Consider the following 25,614-nt stretch of genomic DNA (forward strand, 5'->3'; position numbering starts at 1 on the left):
ATTTCTGACATGGAAATAAGTATATCATAATCTGCAATTCTAAAGAAAAAGAGTAAATCAAAGAGGAATTGTTAAAATAGGCAGAGAAACTCATAAAAACGTCTTCTTCTTACAAGGAATAATAATAAAAAAAACAGTCAGCTAAATTTATAATTGTTATTTTAAAAAAATAACCAATTTCAAAACATGTGTTTGATAAATCTTTCAAATGAAACGCATTTCATTTAACTTTTTTATCAGTTCAACACGTAAAGCTGCCATACATGAAACGGAACAATGACTTTGATATAGCAATAACAATGCAAATGTCTGTAATCACAATTACTCAAAATATCTCAAAGGAACAAAGAAAACTGTTTTCCTCTGTACGCAGACGGAAATGATAAAAAAAGTAAGAAGGAAAAATACACCTCATTTACATGTAAATTGATTTTTATTCTTGTTGCAGTGAGTAGTCAGCGGAGGAACTAAATGCAGGACTAAACAAGCGAGAGGTCAGTGCAGAATACTAATGAACCCCATGTCACAAAAACAAAACCGGAGGCACTGCCAAAGCAGAGAGTCCGCCAACAGAAATAACACGTATCAGGAAGCTAGACGGCTGCAGGGAAACAGGGCTGTGCAGTCAGAAGTCAGCGAGGATTTTCCAAAGCACGGAAGAAGGAGCGTGTTTTTACCGCCGTGGTTACTGGAGTGACTACAGGTGAGTTCATGAGGAAGAGAGCGGGTGGTGACGCCATAATCTGAAGCACAATCGACATGGAATGCTCACACTCAAATGGGAGAGAAAATGACATTCAGATACAGAAACCGAAATCAGGAACCAGGAACTGAACAGAGCATAGAGAGAAAAAAGGCTCCTCCTGTAGAAGTTGAGCAGACATGAAGAAAAGCAGCACAGAAAGTCCTAGACCACGCAGGCTGGCATTTTTTTTTTTTTTTTTTTTTTTTTTTTTTTTTTTTTTACTAGCTTTATTATGATAGCCTCGTGAGACCATCCTGATCTCGCGAGCTTTCAAGGTTTCACTCGCAGATCAGTCTGGATACTCTCCGTTAAAGAAAATTTGGAGCCGTTCACCAAACGAACGTCCAATCAGCGTTGGCTTTGAGGCGGGTTGAGGTGTGACGCAACGGGAAGCGCGTCAGTTCAGTCTAAACAACATGGCGGCTTCAGCCGATGAAACTAGCGTTAGCGTGGCTATCCAGCAAGTTTTATCGGAATTACAGAGTATTTATTTGCTGAGCTAACGAGCCTTTACCTGCAGCAGCAACAGTAGCTTGGCTTGTGGTTGTGTTTTCGTCGTCGCTCGTAACAGAGCGACGACGAATCTGATTGGTTTATTTGGCCCGTCTATCACCAACATAGGCCAATCAGCTAACCAGTATTTTCGCCCCTTCCCAAAATTACTTCAACGGAAGGTTTCCAGATGGATATGCGGAGCAAATCTATCTGGCGGAGTCAGGTAATTATTATGATTCCTGCAAGGAGAATTTCAAATTATATGGACATGACAATGGGAGAGTAAAGGAAGAACAAAAAGTGAAAGAAAAGAAAAAAAAAAGAGTAGAGGTGAAAGAAAGAGGAGATAAAAGGAAGAGAATGATAAAACGTCCTCTGTCTGCTCCATCACCTGGAAAGAGACACAAAAAGAACAGCACAACCAACAGACATAAAGCAACAGATACACTCGAATAACACCTAGATGCCATTGCTAAATCATATATATTATTATGTAAGCTGACATGTGTAATGTGATATTTGAAAAAAGAAAGTGACACAAGGCTGGCATTTAAAGACAAGTAAATTATTTAGACTAATATTTCTGTGTCTTGGAGAAAACAAAAAAAAAAATGCTTGATATTTTTCCTATTGCTTTTCTATTCACAGCTTGAACTCATTTTTTATTTATTTTTTACCGCACACATTAAAGTTTAATTAATCCTTCCAAAAATGTGACAATAAGATTATTATGATTTCTTGCTTGATTGCGGCTGGGATTAAGCCGGAGGTCTCCAGCCCTTCAGATCCTCTGTCCTTCAACTTTTAGGTGTATAACTCTGTTACCAGACCTGGATCAAATAAACAAGTTTATTATGAAGATCCGTATGAAAAATGGTTGTTTCTTCTTGCCCAAAGTGAGAAAAACTATTTTTTTGGTGCTAGAGTGGGCGCGTTGGCGGTGGAAACCGAAGCACTGGTGTGAAGCAAGCTCTGGCCCCAGTTTAGCACCCTGCAATCATGTACCACCACACTGGGCGGTGGGTTGGTGGTCTCCATTGTTCAGTCTCAGAAGGTTGGTTTTCTTCTTAGCTAATTAAATTAATCAAATTAAATTTGTGTGGTGTGTGGTTCTGCCTCCCCCTGCACCAGCAGCATGTTCCTTCAGCTTTTGTCCCCCTCTCCTGCTTTCAGCACAATGATTCTTTTTTGCAGAAAACATGAAGTGTTTTCAATGTTCTCAGAAAACCGAGCTGTTCCTTTAAGTCCTTGTCTTTCAAACTTCCTCCCCCCCCCCACCCCTCCTCACACTGTTGTTCTTGTTCCAGCAGTCTGTGGGTGGGATTGTGGGTGTTAGTTTTAAACACATCGTCTTGGTAAGAAGCTCTTTATTTTCTGCCCACATGGAGATTAAAGCCAAACTCAATTGGCTTAAAATTGTTGTCACCTTTTTTTTTTTTTTTTGTACAGGCTCAGTTCTAGAGCTTCCAAATCTAAAGGTGAAAAATTAAATGAACATGAAGACGTTCACCTGCAAACACAGATGGATTATAAAGGAAAGCTGGACTCCTACTAAGCAACAAACGGATTATCTGGATTTTCTGTTCGGATTCCTTAGTGAACAAAAATAGATCGTCTCTTTTCCCACATGACGTGGAGGTCAGATGTCCAGGATGTTCCTGAGCTCTACAGGCTAAAGTTACATTGAGACACAGCTCTGCAATAATGCAGAAAGGACCACATTAGGTTGGCTGCCTTCTCCCCTCAGAACGGGCTTTGATGTAAAATGTCATAAAATATCACTTTACATGCACCATGTAACTCCGAGCTTGATTAGTTTGAACAAGACGAGCGCAAAACGTCTGTGAGGGATTTGCTGAGTCTGTATATTCAAAAACCCCCTCCTGCAGCCCTCGTTAATATTTCACCGCTGGTCTTCCTCGCGTTCCTCATTTCTATTCCGTTCACCTTCAACTTTCTGAACTTATTCAAGAACAAAACAAAGGAGAAAACCCCCCGAAAGACAGCTCGGCTGCGTCAGTGTGGCCTGGCGAGAAGTTAATCCCTTAAAACTGATGTTCATCACATCATGTGGTTATTTACGCTCCGTGCTATTTTGTGCTGATTCACCATAGCAGAGGTTATACACACACACACACACACACACACACACACACACACACACACACACACACACACACACACGCAGCTGTGTGTTCTTCTTCCTAACGCTAGATATAAAGTACCCCCCCCAGGCTGCAGCTGCTGCCTCGGAAAATGCGTGAAAGCTGAAAAAAAAAGTAATTAGATTTGATGGAACAAATCATGCTGACCTCAGAAGTGTCACTCTAACCGTGAAGACTCATCGCAGGCAAACTGAAGCCCGAAGCCTTTGAAGAACCATCTGCGTAAAATCAAAGAAATGTAAAAAAGTTCTGAGGGAAGTTCAGAACCTGGCTGAGCTCAGCGCTCCAACACTCACGCAGCTCGCTGTTCTTCCCCAATCTGTGTCAAAGCGATCCTGAGGGCCTTTCTGCAGCGTTGACACAACGAGCCAGTTGTGCTAATGGCGATATTAAAGGGTCGATCCGCTGATTTTACACATCAAGGTCAATTTGCTCCTCCTGCCTCACCTTACTCAACCTTGACACGGCTGCAGGAAGTTTGCAGATTTTTTTTTCCTTGAATAAAACTGACCTTAAAGTGAAAGGTACAATCCTGAATCAGGGAAAAGTTCAAACTTTTAGATCGTTAAGAATAGGCAAAAGGGTAAGCTTAGTCAATCAAGGATTTATGATCGTCTGTGACAGCGATCTAAAACCCACACCCACTCGCCTCAAATCAGTAATTTTACTGGTCAACACCAGAGTTTCTAAAAGTTAGGATGCATAAAAACAATGGTCACTATGAATCATCACAAACTCGCCTCCAGAAGTGAGATCATGTAATCCAGGAATGCTGAACTATAGTGTTACCAAAGTCAAAGTAAATAAAGATAGAGTTGTACTGCATGAGAAATATATACTGGTGCTTAACTTTTGTAGTTCAAAACCCAAACTTGCATGAAGAGCAGATGCTAAACTGCCAGCAACATATCCAATTTAGCTGGGGAGCTGGCAAGAACTTAACCAGATAAACCGGACAACTCTGAAGACGTACGTCCAGCTAAACGGTAACTGACTCAGTATTAGATGCAGGCAGAGGGAGTGGACCCAACAACTGGAGGCTGAGGACGTCACTCTCTTAGCGTTCTTTCCCTCTGCATGTTGTACAGATCAAATACTTCAGTACTGAGGATTCATCCGCTGGTTTTCTCATCCCACTCTTCTTATTATTCTTAGCACATAGGGACACTGGTGTTAGCCAGCACATTTTCAAACCTAAAAACAAACCAAAAAAAAAAACCTTTATTGATTGCATTTGAATGCAGCCTAGAGTTTAACACAAAGTTGTAGGAAATAAAAAAAACAAGATGTGCTGTGGTCGTAACTGGTCTTGAGAAACAGAAAATCCAGAGTTCAGGACGTCTAAAGACAGAGACAAGGTCAGGACTTTGAACATGTTTTCTCAAGACCAGTCTTGAGGCCAAGACCAATACTGTCTTGAGTTCTCCAATAGTACTAAACATCACTTTACCATTAATTTGGTTGATTTTGAATGTACATCCATGTGATGTTAATTCACTACCTTCTGTATAAATGTGACACTTTTACAATACACAGACAATTCATGGGTTCATGTTTAACAAGCAGAGCTATGCAGTGTGAAGCCATTAAAACTGCAGAGCATGAGTGATACCGGAGTGTAAAAACTAAGCAGTTTATTCCGAAATAAAAGCCAATTCTAAAATAACTGTAGGATTCACTGCAAAAAGGGAACTAAAAGTAATTTAAAATTTCTTAAAACTAGTGTATTTGACCTTGATTTGAGCAGATAAATAAAATTATCTGCCAATGGAATGAGTATTTTGGCCCCTAAAATCAGATAATTAAATATACTGCACTTGAAATAAGATGATGGAGATGAGCCGTTTCTATTTTAAGTGCAGAAATCTTATTCTAATGACAGATCATATAAACTTGCACGCTCAAATTATGGACAAATACACTAATTCTAAGAAAAATTTATTTACTTTTAGTTCCCTTTCTGCAGTGTAATAGAGCCAGCCCAAAGATAAGATATATTAATGTTATATAACAAAGTTATAAAATAAATTACTATTCTAATTATTATAAATAGATTTGTTAGTCTAATTAAGTTTGTTAACATCTTTTTCCTCTCAAAAATCATTATAATTCCCCTTTTAAAGAATGTTGAGCCCCTCCAAAAATAACCTGCTGAACTCACCACAAGGTTATTTCAGCAGGTTCAGCAGACCTATGCTTTTCAAGAAACTGTAATTTGGTATAGAAGCAGAATCAACTAGAGGTCAAATTCGGATTAGCAAAGTTTGGGTTCAGTTTGTGAAAAATGCCTCACTGACAAAAAACAGTCGCTGGAGTGTTTCTAAGAAATTTTCTTCAACAGAGAAAAAAGGAAATCTTCATATTTCTTTCAACATATTATATCAGTGATTGAAGATATTCAGTGCATGTCAGGGCCTCAGAACAAGCCCCCGTGAAGTGTCTTAGTGTATAAAAAAATGTGTAGGAGTGGAGTGAGAGCAGAGGAGTGAGAGTGGGAGAAGGAGACGAGGAGGATGTCAATCTGTGTGGGATACAGGCACAGAAGCCTCTGCAGAGCTCTGAGCAGATATTTAACCTGAACATGCTTCTTGTTTCTTGTTTTAATCAAATCACCCACTCAAGTTATGATTTTAATTTTAACGAAAGCCAACGTTGTCAGGATTTTTCTTTGAAACGATTCATCAATATACTGTCTGTTTGAAAAAGGGTTTCTAATAAGAGAAGAAGACACATGCCTCATGGAGAATACCTGCCTAAACACAACAAACCATTTGAATAAAACATTATGGAAACTGTATTGAAATAGTACTTCACACTCTTAGACAGTATCTTAACTTTTCTTTTTTAAAACAGGGTTGCAGAGCATGGCACATACAAATCTAACTCAAATAATACCTCTACACCTCAGCTCGTCACTTTAATCCAAACACTGTATGGAAAGCAGGGAGAAACTCTCAGTTCATCAGACTTTGAAGAAAAAAAGCTGCCTAAACTTGAAGCATCCAGTGAAGGCATAAATGCAAATTCAGTCTTATAAACAAATATACGTAGAGCCAAAACTCAACAAGATTAGAGTTTGTTGGCAGAAGGCGAAACCTATAAGTCTATAAACAAGCCTATAAACAAAAGAAGAGAGAAGAATATACAGTAGAAACCACCATATTAAAATAGAAAATAAAAGATGTTTGACTGTAGAGTACATAACTGTTAGATTATTGTTTTCTTACTGTCACAGCTTCCTTTAGACAGACAGATTTTTCAAAGAATCATTATATTATATTATATTATATTATATTATATTATATTATATTATATTATATTATATTATATTATATTATATGAACACTGCTCGTGTGTATAACTAGGACTAACATCCCTATGGTTGTTACGCCTCTGAGTTTGCGGGGTGGCAGTCTGAGCAGCACTCCATCATAACATTTGGTGCTCCTCTCACTTGTTGTTTCTTTGATGCCAGCTCTATTTCTGCGAAGGCTTTGTGACCCGGCAGGGTCAGCCTTTTCATGGGCAGCTTTGAGTGAGTGAAATGGTTGTAAAGAGATTTGGGGTGCCTCACCCTTTTTACAACCACTTGTCGTCCAAAGGGCTACAGCATCCTCCAATCTTGTTGAAACCCTTGATAAAGATGTTTAAAAAGCATTGATGGAAATTGTTCAAGTAAAGTTGGTGAACTCATGATTTCAATTCAATTACATTTTATTTATATTGTGTCAATTCACAACATGTCACCTCAAGGCACTTTCAAATTCAATCAAATCATACAGATTGGTAAAAAAGTTTCCTATCTAAGGAAACCCAGCAGATTGCATCAAGTCTCTCCAAGCAGCATTCACTCCTCCTGAAAGAGCGTAGAGCCACAGGGGACAGCCGTCTGCATTGTCGATGACTTTGCAGCAATCCCTCATACTGAGCATGCATGAAGCGACAGTGGAGAGGAAAACTCCCCTTTAACAGGGAGGAAAACCTCCAGCAGAACCAGAACCAGGCTCAGTGTGAACGGTCATCTGCCTCGACCGACTGGAGGTTAGAGAAGACAGAGCAGAGACACAGAATGCACAGAAGCACACATTGATCCAGGAATCCTTTGTATGTTATATGGTAATGGATGATGCCACAGCTAACAGAACGCCAGACCAGGTGTACCTACTATAAAGAAAAAAATGACAGAGAACAAAAAGTTAAAAGTTGAAATAACAACAAACAATGCAAATTGGAGAACACTAGGAGAACTCAACAATGTGAGAAAAATAGACCCTGATGTCCTCCAGTAGCCTAAGCCTATAGCAGCATAACTATAGAGATAGCTTAGGGTAACATGAGCCACTCTAAATATGAGCTTTATCAAAAAAGAAAGTTTTGACATTAGTCTTAAAAATAGACAGGGTGTCTGCCTCACGGACCAAAACTGGGAGTTGGTTCCACAGGAGAGGAGCCTGATAGCTAAAGGATCTGCCTCCCATTCTACTTTTAGAGACTCTAGGAACCACCAGCAGACCTGCAGTCTGAGAGCGAAGTGCTCTGTTAGGAACATACGGGGTAATCAGAGCTCTGATATATGATGGAGCTTGATTATTAAGGGCTTTATATGTGAGAAGGAGAATTTTAAATCCTATTCTTGATTTAACAGGAAGCCAATGAAGGGAAGCTAAAATAAGATAAATATGATCCCTCGTGTTGATTTTCATCCAAACTCTTGCTGCAGCATTTTGGATCAGCTGAAGACTTTGAACTGCATTTTGTGGACTTCGTGATAGTAAAGAATTACAATAGACCAGCCTTGAAGTAACAAATGCATGGACTAGTTTTTCAGTATCACTCCTGGACAAAATATTTCTAATTTTGGCAATATTCCTGAGGTGAAAAAGGAAAACCATGTAAAGCTGTTTAATATGAGATTTAAATGACATGTCTTGGTCAAGAATAACACCAAGGTTTTTTACTTTATCACGAGAGGCCAAGTTAATGCCATCCAGATTAAGTGATTGTTAAGGAAGTTTACTTTTTGAGGACTCTGGTCCAAAGATTACAACTTCTAGGAGATTATTGTGGTCAACTGTATCAAATGCAGCACTGAGATCTAACAGGACAGGTATAGACACAAGTTCATAATATGAGGCCATGAGAATATCATTAGTGACCTTCACCAGAGCTGTTTCAGTGCTTTGATGAGCTCTGAAGCCTGACTCAAACTCTTCAAATAGGTAATTACTGTAATATTCCGAGTTTAGTATTGGTTTATGTTATTAGTTTTAGGTTTCCTCCTCTCTCCTGTCTTTGATTGTCTGGTTGTTTTTGAGTTCTGTCTTGTCTGGATCCTCGTTTAATTGGTGTAATGTTTTGGTTTACCTTGTCAGTGTCATTAGCTTTTATTTCAGCTTGTGTCTGTTTAGTCTACTTTAGTTTTTTTTTGTCTATCAGTCAGTGTGCTCCCTTAATTATTTCCACCCGTTTTTGTTAATTAGTCCCGCCCTGCTCTCCGGTTCTGTCGCCTATTTAGGCCCGCCTTTGTTTTCTGTTAGTTGCCGGAAAATCTCTTCTTGTCCCTGTTCGCAACCTCCCGGTAAGAGCCTTGCAGCCTCGGTAATTTTTCTCGTCCGTTTGCCAGTCTGTGCCTTAGCTGTTACCTGCCCTTATGTTTCCTGAGTTTGTTTAGTTTCTGTCTGGTTCTGTTGGTCTGCCTGAAGATTGCTTTTGTCCTTTGGATCCTGTCAATAAAGACTTTTTTTTAGCATCAGCTCCGTGTTCGGCCTAACCTTGGATTCAACCCCAGCAATCATTACAATTACTTTGTTAATGTCCACATACTTCATTAGCAACTACTTTCTCAAGAATTTTAGATAAGAAAAGAAGATTAGCTATATGTCTGTAATTTATTAAGGCATCTTGATCAAGAGGAGGCTTCTTAAGTAAAGGTTTAATAACAGCTACTTTAAAAGCCTGTGGTACATATCCATTTACTATGGTTAGATTACTCATGTCTAAAATGGAAACATAAATCAAAGGCAATACCTCATTAAATAACTTAGTTGGGATTGGTTCTAACATACAACATTTTATAAAAATTTAGATATCTCAGAAAGCTCTACTGCTTCTAAACAGTTCAAACACCGATCGAGTTTTAAAGATTCCTCCAACGCTGCATCACATAATCAGGACAATGTGATCATATTTGGGAGGATGCCAACTATTTTATCTTTAATAGAATCAATTTTATTCATGAGGAATCCCATAAAGTCATTACTGTTAAGAACTGAGGGAATGGATGGATCAACAGAGCTGTGACTGTTCAAGTTTGACAACTGTGGTAAAGAGAAATCTAGGATTAGTTTTATTCTCCTCTATTATTGATGAAAAATATGCTGCGAAGGGTCTTTTTTTTCCAAATTAGGTAGGATTCCTCTAGATGTGTAGAGCACCATTTTCTCCCCAATTTCCTAATGTTGTGCTTCAAAGAACAGCCTAAATTAGCCAGCTTCCTGTGAATAATCACCTTCTTTTTCAAGGAGGCTCTATGTTTAATGCAAAACGTAATGAGGAAGTAACACCATCACCAAAGCTGTCAATTTGTGAATGGGAAGAAACAACATTGCTCCCATCTGCTGGGCATTTCTGTGAGGAAATTAAAACAGGTACAAACTGTTTAAAGTTTGATACAGCATTATCTGATAAAGATCTACTATAATGAAACCTTCTTTTGGAGGGTGGAGAACTCAATTAAATTGCACTCTTTGCTGCAGTTATCCAAACTATCTTTGGTCATTTTTCATGTCTGTGTGGAAAAGTCTGACATTTCATGTATGTTTTGTTAACAAATTTTTTATTTGACAGAAATTGTTTATGGTTGATCCGAACTATTTCGTAACAGAGGATCTATTTTCCTCAGTGAATGAATGTACTCAAATGAAAGGTTGAAATTATCAAAAATTTAAAACAGTGAATTCAGCAAATTTCATCTTGAAGGCAAAATGTTTAAGATTTCAGATTTTCCTGTATTGGCATTTTAACCCTTACTAACGTTTATGACTAGTGTTGCCTCTGTGCGCCGTAAATCAGATGCCTTGCAAAGGAATCAAAGCTGTTTTGCACGTGCTGATACTTTAGCCTAAGGGGAATCTCAGCTGGAGGCCAAACACTTATCTCTATTTAAAATCGAGTAATTCACAAGATCACAGTTCTTCAGAAATGCACACAGACTGCAGCTGTGCCTTCTAACAACTTTAATGTTGGAAAATGTTGTCCATCAGCAGGCCTGCTTTAAAATTCATGAAGTTCCTGTTAGTTCTTAATCTGCCAAATGATTAAAACTAAATCAGTGGTGTTAATCAGAGAGATGCAAAACACAAAGCGTAGGTAGAACAATGCCGTCTACAAAAGGAGTTCAGCTTTTGATGAAGGTGCCTCTTCGGCTCAAAATGGGCACCATTAACTAGACCGATCATTTAGTTCATTTGTCTGTGTCACCGCAGAGCAGAGGGACGCCCAGGCTTTTTCATTAATCACAAATACAAAGACACAGATTGCTAAAGCTCAAAAGTGTGTAATAAAGAAGAAAACACAAAACACTTAAGATGCTAATCTTAACAATTTTCCTAAAACTGCATTAGCTCTCAGTCTTTTATACCTGGAATATAGATCTGGACATCGGCAATGGCCGTACCTTTTGTTAATATTGAATTTCTTTGAGCAAACCAGCTGTCACTAGTTTCAGATATTGTAAATTTAATGAATCAATTTGCAGAAGTTTAATTTTTCATTTCAGGGAGCCGAGACAAGAGGAAGAACAATGAATAAAACTTTGGATTATTCATTCGATCAATTTACTGCTCCGCTGTTTCTACAGTGCATGTGTCTCTCTCAGTCTGTATGTGTGTGTGTGTGTGTGTGTGTGTGTGTGTGTTTGTCCGGCTTTCATGCAAGACAGAATTCAATTAGGAGATGATGTAGTTTTACTGAGCCTCCAGTTTGGATTTGACGGCACAGAGATGATGGAGTTTTATTCATGCAATTAACAATTCATTTCTTACTCCCACACACACACGTTCACTTGTTTGGTCTGCACATCTGTACATCCACAATTGTGATGTGCTTCATTGTAAAGACTCTTGAGTTTTCTTGTAACTATAAATTTTTGAAATTTTTTAATGTATAGTGACTGCACATAAATTGAATTTGTAGATTTGTGTTGTCAGCAACACAAAGAGCAAATCAGAGGTTATATAGTACAGAATTCATTTTATAATGTATAGTAGAGAATATAATATATCAGTTTTTACAACCAAAAACACAAATTGTTACTTTGGTTGAATAATAATCCACAAACAATATTTGTCTATTCTTGAGAGATTCTAAGAGATTTTAATTCCACTTTATTTTTCTTGCCATAAAACAAACAAATAGATAAACGAATAAAGAAACACATTAATAAATAAAAAGGTCAGGTTTATGTCTGATTGAAAGAAATAACAAACATAATGATCAGGATTAATCTAAATATGCTTTCTCCTTTTAAATATAATGTTAATTTAGTTTAGGACACATTAAATACCCTTAAATTTCCCTCTGAGATTTTTTAAAAGTTTTTTTTTTTTTGTTGGAATGTATCTAGAAAATGAGTGAATACATCAGTTTTCAAATGTGGAAAGCTGGTACAGATAAAAGATATGCATGGTCTAAAGAATATCTACTGAGCAGAACTGATGCCACACTTTTCAGACTTTCCTTTGCAAAAACAAAACAAACAAAACATTTACAAATATGTGCAACCCTATGTGCATGTAACTTAGAAGCCCAATGGAAGTTTGACATATTTAAACACCTTCGCAGATCACTTGTTGAAGTGCAAAGCCACAGTTTAACATGTTTTTGCACATCAAAAGATAAAGGTTAAATTTTATCTGCCCTCCTTTGCTTACTCTGTTGTCTGCACCAGTTTAGCATTGAAGACAAATCAGTCGCTTAATTTAGCAAAAAATACCCTTTTTCAATTTTGGTGGGGTTTAAATCCTGTGGGGTTGGTTGACGCAATGAAATTGTCAGGTGGCATACAATGTTTTGTATTATGCATGAAACTAGCTATTGTAACACTGGGACATTTTGTCACAAAACAAAGAGAAACCATTTATATTTCTATGGCTATCAAGTTTTGTTGAGGATATGAGAAGTGTGGCAATAAATGAGAGAGAGCAGGAGTGAAAAGACAAAATGAAATGTTTGTAAAAATGAAATAACATTATTTATACATCAAATAAAAGAAAAAAACTGGCCATTGGGAACTCTAAACTATAGGGCATTGAAACTAGATTCAAAAGAGTGAATTACAGGAAAAAAAATATTGTTACATCTTTCCATCCAATATAAGCAAGAGTCCTTTAAGAAGCTCTCTGCTGTGAGTCAGTCTGATGTTCACTCTTGTCTGGTTTTTCTAGCCTGATTTCCCTTTTGCTTTTCCCTCCTTGCTGCATCAGATAGCGTGTACAGTACTTCTGCACAGTGTGTACATCATAGTGATAGTGTCCTTTTTCAGCATTCAAACTTTTTCAAAACTTTTCAACAACCTCTTTTCTTCAGACCCAATTCAAATCTTTTTTCCCCACCTCTTTTAAAAAAAATTCAAATCAATCAAAACACTTTGATTTGTCTTAAGTTCACAATCAATCATCCACACTATCAGCATCACAAGTAAAGTGATTGAGCCGCAAAGAAAGCACAGAAAGTCATGATTAGAAATTAACAAAATCGGACAGAATATGGAGTTATTTTTCTGTTCAGACTGACTCTGGTAGATGTTTGGGTAAAAGGGAAAATCCTGAGCCTCACTCCTGAGTCGACTGAAACTCAGGGTGTTTGTGGCTACGCCTCTGCGCAAACCAAGCTTAACAAAGAGATGCTCAGAGAATGTCTTGTTCTTTGCTGACATGTCGTAGAAAACCAGGGAAGTACTCTGTGATTATAGCTGCTCTATTGGTGACAGGGTCAGAGTCATTTCTACATTATTTTTTAAAATAGTGTTTGCCCCGTTTTGCATTTTATTTTGGAAAAACACTTAAATGGTGGGGGCAAAAAATTGCAGATTTTACATGTTAGCCAAAAGCCTTTTTAAAACGTGCTCATGTTTTAGTGGGTGCGATAAAGGTTCCTCTAAATGCAAAAGGATATAAAAGGTTTAAAGATAAACGTAATTTCGATAAGGAGGTATGCATCCCCATCAGAGGAAACTGTACCATGTGAGTTATAAGAACATAACACGTCTAAGTTCTTTATCCCACCAACACGTTTAAGCTGGTGTAAAGAGTCAGAATAGTTTAAAGGGAAGATATCATGCCATTAAGGTTCTATCTTTTCACATTGAAATCATTTAGTTGTGGTCTATATAAAGTGGAATTGCAATGTTTTGGTCTGAATTCTTTGCTAAAGTTGCCCCACAGCTCCTCTTTTAGCCCTGCTGTGAGGTGTGTCTGAGAGCAACTCGTTTGGGTGCTGTCTCTTTAAATCCAAAGGAGGCACTTCAGATCCCCTTCAGGTCACAGAGTCTTCCACTCCACCCGGTTCAGTCATTTATGTAGTATGCTCGAGTGGATGTACTGAATTGTGTGGATTTATACACCCAACAACCAAACATTTTCACTTATCCACTTGTAGCTTCAGTATCCTTCAGCTTGGACTGCAAAATTGCAGCTAGAAATAATGGCAGATTAGGGAAATTGGTAAACCAGAAGCCAGAAGTCCATCACCTTGTTTATCAGTTCCACAGCAAATACTGTGATGTTATTGTTCAAAAAGGATTTCTATGCAGCATCTGGAGAGATTAAATTAAAATTTTCCGCACTCCTACAGACCCCAAGTACACAGTAAAATGTATTTAAGGGCTAAAAAAGGGGCTTTTGCATGATATGGTCCTTTCATACAAGTTGCTGCCTCCAGATGGAGGCCACTGATAATCTTGGGGTTGCACACAAAAACCGCAAGCCACTCCAGAATTGTTATCATTATAATTAATAAACTCAAAAGCACATATACATAAATAAAAATAGATACATAAATGGTATCATACATGTTTTTGTCAAAAAATAATGATATACCTTCTGCCTATGGGGAACTTTTTCTGGCATTACAAGGTTTGACAAGGAACATAGATACTTGTGAAACTGGATATAAAAGGTCTTATATTAAATTAACTACTTGGACTTATATTAAATTAACTACTTGACTGACCTTGATCCCTAACAATCCAAAAAACCTTGTAATTGTAAAAACATAACACAAAGTCAGTATTAGCTAAAAATGTCTGAGTGCCTTTTTTCCCCCAGCTTGTTACTTTCATGTTTTTTTCTCTTACAAAAGATAGTATTTTCTTTTCAACACATAGGTGTGACCCTAGACTATTTTGTTCTAAGTGCATTTTTTTTTTGGTAATAAGTAAACCATTCAACCAAAGAAAGACCAACCAACTCTGAGCAACCTTTGGGCACCTCTCAAAACCTGTTTTTCAGCCCTCGAAGTGTCTGTAATGTCAAACACTTTGAAAGGTCAGACAGAAAAAAAGAAGGCCAAAATAAACAAATAATGCATGGGGCTATCTGACAGGAATTGGAGGTAAATTTAAATGAGTTGGCATTGTCCCTCTTAGCCCCCCCCCCCCCCCGTCATCCCATGGTGGCACCATTGGGATTATGACGATCTGTCTGGTATGTGAAACGCATGGCATACAAAGCAGCTATAGTTAAAGGCCATATTAATATTTGGAGGGAATACATTAATTACTCAAATCTAACTAATTCTGGTACTCTCAATATTACACTGCTCAAAAACTGAAACGTTAGAATAAACATTAAATGCACAAACTGCATGCGCCGGCTGAATTCCTCATCTCACAGTTTCTTTGTCCTTTCACCAAACTTAACCTATTCATGAGCGCACAGCAGATGCTCGTATTTATATGCTGTATATATATATATATATATATTTTTTTTTTACGTCCCTCTCTTCTTTACCTCACTGTACTCACCGGGCTGCATAAATACATAGTGCAGCCTTTCTCAGCATGTGATGCCGCAGCCCTGAATGACAACAACCCTCTGACTTTTCCTGCAGGCGGAAACAGAGCAACCGCTGCAACATCAGACGCGGAGCTCATGCACACAGACACACACCGACAGGAGTGCTGAAGCTGCAGCGCGACTGTACGTGGACCTCCTGCAACATCAGAGAACCCGCACATATTCCCTCTGACTGCACCGCTAAAGCCTGACATGAGGAGCGAGCAGCTATGAGATGTACACAGACGTCTCTGTCTCCTTGCATAAGAAGCAGCTGTCTGCCTGCTAGCGCCGCCTGGTCAAGAGCAACTTTTTTGAAAGTCAGAGACACAGTCATGCAAATCAGGACATGGTTGAGGACCTCAGCCTGAAGTATCAGACGTAAAATAGAGACACAGAGCTGGAAGACAACCAACGAACAAATAATAGTTAACCTATAGTACACAAGGACGTCTACACATTGTCTGTATAGTGCCTTGAAGTATTTTCACCCTTTGCTTTGTCAGAGCCACAGACTTCATTGTACTCCAGTGGAATTTATGTGATAGACAAACACCAAGACATACATTTGTAGAGCGTCAACAAACATATATTTTTGAGACCTGCCACATATTTTAAATTGGATTTCAGTTTGGACTTTAACTAGGCCATATTGTAACATTGACTATGTACAGCTAGATCTACTCCAGACTTTACAGTTGGAGCTGTTGTCTATTTGAAAGGACATCTGTCCTTTTAGCAGAATGAGGTCTGCAGGTCTTCTGTGCTGTATTTGGCTTAATCCACTTCCTCTTCATGCCTGAGCTGCTTCCTTGTATCTGCTGAAGTAAAGCAGCAGCATGATGATGCCACTACCATTTTCATCGAGGAGATAGTATGTTCAGGGTGATGTGCCTTGGTTTTCTCTACACATAGTGCCTGCATTTCATCCAAAAAGTTTTATTTTGGTCTTATCTGGCTGCAGCACCTTATTCCACATTTTTTTGTCCTGTCCTCTACATGCCTTGCAAACTTTACACGTAATTCACGTAATCTTCTTTTAGCAATGTCTGTCTTCCTGCCACTTTTCCATCTATCTCAGACTTTTCCATATCATGACTAATAGTTCAATAGAAATAGAAGTAAAATAGAAATCGTATTGATCGATATTGATAATTACCAAAAAATTTAAAGCAGATTGAGAGGTTTGTGGACTGGTGCCAGCAGAACCATTAATTGCAGGTTGTTAATTACAGGTAGCTGGTGGTGGACTTTCACAGGTCCTGATGATCTTCTTTGACTCTCTGATGACATCAGCCATCTTCTGTGGTGTGTTTCGTGGGAGCAGCAGCTTATCTGTGGCTGAGAAGAAGCAACTAAATAAACTCATGAGGAGGGCCCGCTCTGTCCTGGGATGGCCCTTGGACCCAGTGCAGCTAGGAGACAGAAGGACTGTAAGAAAATTAACATCACTGACGGACAATGTCTACCACTCCATGTGTGGAGCTGTTGCAGAGCTGGAGAACTCTTTCAATGACAGACTGCTACCCGCTAGATGCTGAAAGGAGCGCTTCCCTAGGTCCCTTCTCCCAGCTGCTGCTGGACTATTTAATCTCTGCAGCTCACAACAGACTCAAAAAGTGTTTACAACACGGTTTCTGGATCTGAGGAAACATCATTTACACAGTCTCTCATATGCTACTGACTATTTGGACTCTTTTTTAGCTTCTCGGGAAGTGTTTGTACTTCCATGAAAATTGCACAGTTTTTTGCATCCTACAGTAATAGTCCGCTGGTTTTCTTTTTTTTAACTTGAACGTTTCATATTTACCTGAATATACCCATGAAATCTATGGCATCAAGTAAGCTTTTTTTGCATGCACTGCTGCAGCATAAGCCTTAAGCCCACATTAACCTTTAATTTAGTAAGAAAAACACCAAAATGCACAGATGTAACACTTCAAACTTAATTGGCTCGAAGAGCACTCCTGAGTAAGTCAGAAATTGGAATTTCTGAAAAGGTGATTAAATCACTTCACAACAAGCACAAACCGCAACTCCAACCTTCCTAATTTATTTTCATGTATGCAAAATTTCAAACGCACAGATTAACGGTGACTTTATTTTTCCCATTAGCATCTGACTGCTAAGCACTGAATATGTCACCAAGCAGTGTCGTGGGTTAATAAGCATATGACACACAGAAGTGTGCGCTCTTCTCTCTCTGTGTATGTGTGTGCGTTTCTGGAAGTGCGTGTGCATGTGTTCTGTGGATTATCCCAGGCTGCGATTTGTCAGCAGACTCTGTGCAAGTCAACACTTGAACTTTGTTCCCCTCCGTCGGGAAAAGTCGGATTTGCCGCCAGCTGCTTCTGACAAATGGCTGTTAAATCCCAGCTAGGTGATTTTTTTTTTGTTGCGTGGCTAAGTGTTACTGTAACTGGTGCAGTTCTTCACCAGGCGAAGGAATGAAGCCATGGTTTAAAGGCACTATATAATCTATATGGTGCTTTGTATGCATGACTGTAGGTAATCATTGCAGGTATTAACAGTGACACCCACTCAGTTAATAAAAAAAAGTGTTGTAGATGTGTGCAATAGAGATGCATAAATTATTAGGGATTTTTCAGGTTCTTTCATTTTTACTGTATAATGAGAACTGCAATAATATTGAATATTACAGTGCCTTGTAAAAATATTCACCCCCTTGGCATTTTTCATGTTCTCTTGCCTCACAACCGGCAATTAAAATGGATTATTTCAGAGTTTGCACCAATTCATTAACAGAACTTTAAATATCTATTTTTTTTTATTGTGAAGAAAACAACAATTAGGGCAAAATACCAGGGAACTTTAGAATGCATATCTGTTCCCCCCCCCCTAAAGTCATGACTTTGTAGAGCCACCTTTGGCTGTAATTCCAGCTGCAAGTGGCTTTGGATCAGTCTCTATGAGCTTGTCACATTTTGCCACTGGGATGTTTGGCCTATCCTCAAGGCAAAAATGCTCCACCTCCTTCATTTTGGATTGTTTTAGCTTGCAAACAGCAAGCTTGAAGTCTAGCCACATATTCCTAATTGGTTTAATATTGGTCTGAACTTTCACTAGACCATTCTAAGACATTTAAATGTTTCCCCTTAGACCAGGGGTGTTAAACTAATTTTTATAACGGACCACTTTGGCGTCACGAAGTCGTTAAAAGGGACAGTTGCACGGGTATAGATAACACTTTTGATTTTGTAACATAAAATTAGCACCCTTAGGCCCAATTGAACAGTTTATCTGCAAACCAAGAGTTGATATTGGGGTGAGTTAAACTTTAAACTCATCATCCTGCCTCACTTTTTCTCTTTTTAGAAATTTCTGGGCTGTTTTAATGTGCTGTGGGAAAACTGACATCTAGTGGCAGGATACTGTTACTATACAGTAAAAAAAAAAAAAAATCATTCGCTACAGGGGGCACAGTTTCAGCCACTTTATACACTTTAAAGGATATGTGCCTCTACTTTATGTCAAGATATGACTTTTTTGGCTCTTGAGGGCCGGAAAAATTGCCTTGATGAGCCGGATTTGGCCTGTGGGCCTTGAGGTTGACACATGTGCCTTAAACTATTCGAGTGTTGCTTTATTCTGCAAGTCATTGCTGGAAGGTGAACCTCAGTCCCAGTCTTAAATCACAGGCATATCCCTGAGCATCCCTGTATTTAGCACCATCCATCTTTCCCTCAACTCGGACCAGTCTCCTAGTTCCTGCCAATGAAAAACATCCCACAGCACGAGGCTGCCACCATCATGTTTCACTGTGTGGATGGTGTTCTTGGGGTGATAGAATGTCAAGTCAAGTTTATTTGTACAGCACATTTCAGCAGCAAGGCGGTTCAAAGTGCTTTACATCATGAAAACATCAAAACATCATAAACATATCGAAACAGTCACTGGTTGTGAGACCAGTAACAAACATTAAATTGTATCAAGTGAAGACATCAATACAGATCAAATATGATGTTCCAGCTATTATGGGCCGAAAGCAGCTCCAAACAGGTGGGATTTCAGCCTTGATTTAAAGGAACTCTGTGTTTCTGCTGATTTGCAGTTTTCTGGTAGTTTGTTCTAGATTTGTGGAGCATAGAAACTAAACGTTGCTTTATGTTTGGATATGGTTCTGGATATACAGAGTAGACCAGAACCAGAAGATCTGAGTGGTCTGGAGGGTTGATACAGCAACAACAGGTCTTTAATGTATTTTGGTGCTAAGCCATTCGGTGATTTATAAACTAACAGAATCATTTTAAAGTCTATTCTCTGAGCTACAGGTAGCTTGTGTAAGAACTTTAGAACTGGGGTAATGTGCTCTACCTTCCTGGTTTAAGTGAGAACATGAGAAGCAGCATTCTGGACAGCTGCAGTTGTCTGACTGATTTTTATGAGCAGACCTGTGAAAACACCGTTGCAGTAATCAATGCGACTAAAGATAAACACATGGATGAGTTTCTCTAGATCTTGTTAGGACATCAGCCCTTTAATCCTGAAAATGTTCCTCAGGTGGTAGAAGGCTGACTTTGTGACTGTCTTTGTGTGTCCTTGAAGGTTCAGGTCTGAGTTCATCACTACACCCAGGTTTCACGCCTGATCACTAGTTTGTAGTTGTAATAATTGAAGCTTCTTGCTGACTCTAGTTTGTTCCTCTTTAGGTCCAAAGATAATAATTTCAGTTGTATTTCTTTTCAGCTGATGAAAGTGTTAGCACATCATTTGCATTAATTTGTTCTAAGAATCCATTATCCACATATAGATATTGAATAGAAGGGGTCCATGGATTGAACCATGGGGTACCCCAAATATGACTTTTGTCCGCTCTGATGAGAAGTTACCTATTAACACAAGGAAATCCCTGTTCTTTATGTAGGATTTGAGCCAATTGAGTGCACCAGAGAGTCCAACCCAGCTCTGCAGTTGCTTCAATAATATATCATGGTCAACAGTGTCAAATGATCTAAAAGATCAAGCACTGTGGTTCTTCAACTCTTGAAGAAGTTTATACGAGGCCTGAAATGAGAAGAGTTAACGTTTTCTGCAAACCTTTCTCCTAAAAATGCTATTTTTTCACCAACAAACCTGCACTGGGCACAGCTACAGTTGCTTCTTGAAACAACTTTCTTGTTTCAAAGCAAACAGTCTTCTAGGATTAATCTTAACTTCTTCATTCAGAAAGCAAATCTCCAAAATGTCCTCTTGAGAACAAATGGTCTGCTGTGTAATTGCTGCACAGTCAGGGTGTCACAAACACATCTCTGCACTCCTGTGCAGATGTCCAGCTCTCTTTTTTTGTAACGAGTCTCCATCCATCCAGTCATGGGGGCTAGTGCATATCTCCAGCGGTCAGTATGCTAGAGGCGGGGTACGCCCTGGTCAGATAGCCTGTCATCACAGAACAAAGCTCATCTAAAACCTAAAAGAAAATGACTTGAATTGTAATGCTGCAGCTCATTGAGAAGGGTTTTAATTGTAAAACACCCTCAAGGCACAATTGACAAAATTCACATCAGGATTCTGGAATTTAAATTATTCCAAATATTTTTTGCATTTGGAACCTGAATGGGAGCACCTGTATTGCGAAATTGTTCAAATTGAAATGCAGCACAGAGAACTGGAGCAGCAAATAGATGCAAATTAGCTTGCAGGGAGCGGATTGCAAATAATGTGGAATCATTTTTATTAATATGCTAATTGGCACATAACTTCATGCATACATCATTGTTGTACAAGAATGTATTATGAACAGTGATGAATGAAGGTGAACTTGTATTCATAGGTGTTTGGGTTTTTTGTGTCTCTGTTTTCATAATTTCGCTGTTGTTTGTTTAGTTCAGGAGTCCTTGCTCCATTAGTTCATTCCTTTAGGTTGAGTTTCTCACTAATTTCTTGTGTTCTGTTCCCTGTGTATTCTTTTTTATTCCCTCTGGTAATTTTTGGTCTTTTGACTTTGATCAAGTTTTTTCTTGTGTTTTTGTTTAGCTCCCCCTGTTTGTTAGTCTCCCTCCCTATCTCAGCAGAACCTGAATCTGTATCGGCAAATGAAAATGCCCCCTAACTCTGATTGGTGCATCTACATTGCCGCAAAAAAAAAAAAAAAAGGACATCTGTCTGGATTACAAAGGCATTACGATGCCTTTGGCACTCCATGGAACAATCGTGAGAGGCATTATCCACAAATGGAGAAGAGAATTTTGTCACCTCACTTTAACACAACTCTATCACGTCCTTCCAAAACTATTAAATCAATTAAAACTGAGGGGTAGGGTTTTATGACATAGGAATCTTCACTGGTGCAAATTCTTTTATCTTCTTTTATCATAGCATCTACACAATATTATTATGTTCTATTTAAGACAAGGAAATAAAAGTGTTAAAGTAACAAAGGATGCTTAAGTAGAACCAACAGATGTCCAAGATGCCCCTTTTTTCACTGTACCAGAGTTACTCCCTGAGCGCATCAGTAACTAACCCAGGAGATCACAAAGAACCCAGAACAACATCGAAAGCTCTGCAGACTTCACTTTCATAAGGTCAGAATTCATTAAAGGTGCATTGAACAAGTTCCAAGATTTTTGCTGATGTCTTCCCCCTCCGGCTACAAGTTGAAATGACACCCGTGTTGTGGACGCGCATGGAAGAAGAGAAAAAAAGCTAGCATCTGCGTTGAATATTTTGTTATTTTACAGATGTAATGTCTTCTGAGGTAAGAAAGTTGGAAATATATTTTATTATATATTATTATATAGAAATAATATTTTATTTAGAATGGAAATATTTCATATTGAGTCAATAGTAATTTTTTTAGGGGAAAACATAGCTACCCTTTTAGTTGGTCTGTAACGACAGGGGCGGACTGGCCATCAGGAGCACTGAGAGTTTTTCCAGTGGCCCGGATGGTGGCCTGACCTTCAGCGATCACAAAGCTTCGGGTCGTTCTTGATAACAAAAACAATCCAGATACTCGAGTATCTGCCTGGCTGAAAGTCCCACGGATTGCAGTTGTGGTAGAGAAAAGACAGACTCAACCCCTCGATCCCTCCTTTAATTTTCTGAGGACGCTGCGCTCTCTGTCACAGCAGCAACTTTTCAGACCCCTGCTCCACCGATTTTATTTATTTTCAGAAAACCAACTTCTTGTCTTTTTCTGTGTTATTGGCAAATTCACGTGAAAACACCATTCATTCTCCAGTTACCTGAGGGAGCCGTGATTCCCTTTCCACCTCTGTAGTCAGTCTCACAGACAGCTGCTGCTGCCTCGTCCTGGCTGCCAACCCTGCCGATCAGACTCCAATTTTAACCTTTTCGTTGCACATTTTATTTTATTTTTTACTCTTGTGTAGAGTCTGTGATGGGGTCTGAGATGCGCCCATGTTCTCTCGCTAATGCCTCAATGGCAGCGTTGACACTCAACAAAGCAGCCAGGTGAACGAGAGTGCGCAGCAAGTCACGCTCTCATAAACTGACTGATGGAGTCTATAGAAGTAACTCCGGTACATACAAGATAATTCATTTTACATGTTGGGCAATTGTAAGGGCATATATGCGAAAGAAAATAAACAATATTTAACTTCAAAACTTGCAAAATGCACCTTTAATAATAAACAGGAGACTGTGAAAAATGTCATGGGATAATTTTAAAATAAGCATTGCTGCTGACCAGAAAGAACACAAAGGGCCGTTACAAACTGACCAAAAAAGATGGTCTCCAAGACTTTTGGGAAAGTATTCTGTGAACCACTGTGACAAAAGTTGAAGTTTTTGGAACATGTGCTTCCCGTTATATCTTGTGAAAACTAAGAAAGCATTTAAGTTAAGCAGAAGCTGAGCGTCAGACTGGCTGTCGGACAGGGTGGTGGGAGTGTGATGGTCTGAGACTGATTTGCTGCTTCACAACTCAATGGCTCATTTAACGGAACCATAGATTCTGCTTTCAAACAATCCTGAAGGAGAATTTCCATTAATCGGTTTGTGACCTCAAGTTCAAACACAATTTTATTTATGCGTCAGCAAGTCGACGTGTGAACTGGGGTGATATAGTCAAAGTCAGAATCACTGAAACTCAGTTGCTGTGGTGTGACCTTACAAAGGCCCTTCATGCCCAGAGTACCCTCAGATGAGACTGAATTAAAACAATTCTCATATTTTCTTTCTTGCATGCAAAGCAGAATGGGCCAAAAAAACTCTTTGCCGGTTATCTCAAACACTTGATGACATTTGTTGTGGCTCAACTAATTACTAGGTTTAGGGGGGATTAGTTTTTCCCCATAGGGCTACATTAGTTTGGATAGCTTTCCCCCCTAATATGTGAAATCATGAACTAAAAACTGCATTATTTTATTTACTTAGGTTAAATTTGTCTGATACCAAAAGTAGTTTGATCAGATAAAACATTTAACAGGGACAGAAAAGGTAAAAAAAGAAAAAAGAAAAAAGAAATTTATAAGAGGGCAAATACAGTTTCAATGCACAGAATTTAGACATGTCCCCTTCATATAAATACATGTTTTTTTTATCTTTATTTTATGTCAAAGCTTGATGACATAATACAGCTTTGAACTCCTATGAAAATCTTCGATGGGTCACTCGGGGTCTAAAATTCACGTTGGAAATTCCTAACGTTGAGACACACACAAGCACTAAGCTACAATCTGTTTAACAGATTGTAGCTCAGTGCCGCCTCATCCATCACCCCGCAGAGAGGACAAACAGTGCGTGTGTCTGTGTTCGAGATGAAATGATGCTCCATCATCATCTTCACAATTACATAACAATTCCTATTGACTGCCATTATTTTATTGCTACTGACAAACACATCTTTTTAAGTGTGTGTACGCCGCGCGTGAATGACTCATATTATGGGGACATTCAGCAGTTCACATTTGGAGGTTTGGGGGAAATAAGTCCACCCGACTATCGGCCCGCAGGAAGGGATTATATAAAGACAAGTAATGTTCCCAGGGAAGGCGCTGAAAGTGCCTCTGTATGTCAGTTAGATGTCACAAACAGCAATGGCACTTTAGCAATATGAATCAGAATCATCTGCATGGTGTCTGTTCACACTTTTCTTCTCTTTTTGGTTTAGTGCCGGTGAAGCTGGTTCACCTGAAAGCTGCTCTTTTGAATTTACTGACAAAAGAAATTTGCCTTTCAGTCCGTTTTACCTCCTCTCACTTTTTTTTTATAATGATTGCCACACCAGGCTCTCAGAGATTATAACCATGGAGACAGAATAAAAGGAGCAAAAGCAATAACTGCCCTCTGGGTGCGAGCCACAGCCAGGATCAACAGGTTTTTGCAGACATTCAACGCCGGGGAAAATCTCCTCAGACACAATTTTGTTGTTTCATCTTTTAAGTTGATCCCTGAATCTCAAGCATTGCATCTTGCAAAGTGTTGTTTGACCCTCTTTATTAAAGGTGTTTTATTTGTAGAAGTTTGAACATTTTAAGCGGTGCAAATGCAAGTTCACGTTCCTCCTGTTTCCAAATAAAAGGTGAAGTTCTTCCCTCGAAAGCACGGCATGCAATTATTTCTGGATCATTTGGTTCATTGATCCCAGCAGCTGGTGCTGGAATGTTGCTGGTAACACTGGGTAGCTGACTGATATTACGCAAAGTCCGTTTAAAAGTGCTGTAACAACCTCCATAACAGCAGAGATAATTGGAAAAGAGGAACCAGGTGAGACAGGAGGTGCAGTTATAGATCCTATGTGCTGATATGTAGAAAATCTGTGCACAACGAGCTGCGACAGCACAAAGTTTGCAACTTTTGGCACCCGAAGCAAGGACCTCTGCAGGGTGTCCTTCATAAGACCAAACGCAGCTCCTCCTAACCAGCTCTCAGTGTCAACAGAGCTGTTCATGTGAGAAAAGCAGCGAAGCAGTGAAGCAGTCCTCTAAAGCTGCAGATGGACTGGTCTGCAGTTAAATGTTGGTGTATTTTTTTTCTGTGATTGGATTATTTTGACTATATAAAATTAAAATCCCCTGTAAATATTTTAAACTATTCTGTTCCCAAAACAGAAAAAGGCTGTTTGTTGGTATCTTGTCCCCTTTTCAGGTGGTTAAAAGAGGTGACATTGTGAAATGCTGTTGTGACGGTGGGATTAATTTGTGCCAGAGTGCTACATGAAGGTAGCCGT

The 25,614-nt window shown here is 38.9% G+C and overlaps 1 long non-coding RNA gene across 1 annotated transcript; it reads left to right on the plus strand.

Moving 5' to 3' along the window:
* The first annotated feature begins 576 nt into the window (after positions 1-576).
* On the plus strand, positions 577-18,303 carry LOC118565252. Its single transcript, XR_004932291.1, has 3 exons — positions 577-703; positions 2,165-2,294; positions 15,514-18,303. It is a non-coding gene; the product is annotated as an uncharacterized LOC118565252 (long non-coding RNA).
* Positions 18,304-25,614: the final 7,311 nt, after the last annotated feature.

The sequence above is a fragment of the Fundulus heteroclitus genome, chromosome 13 (genome assembly GCF_011125445.2).
Source record: "Fundulus heteroclitus isolate FHET01 chromosome 13, MU-UCD_Fhet_4.1, whole genome shotgun sequence".
Taxonomy (NCBI): Eukaryota; Metazoa; Chordata; class Actinopteri; order Cyprinodontiformes; family Fundulidae; genus Fundulus; species Fundulus heteroclitus.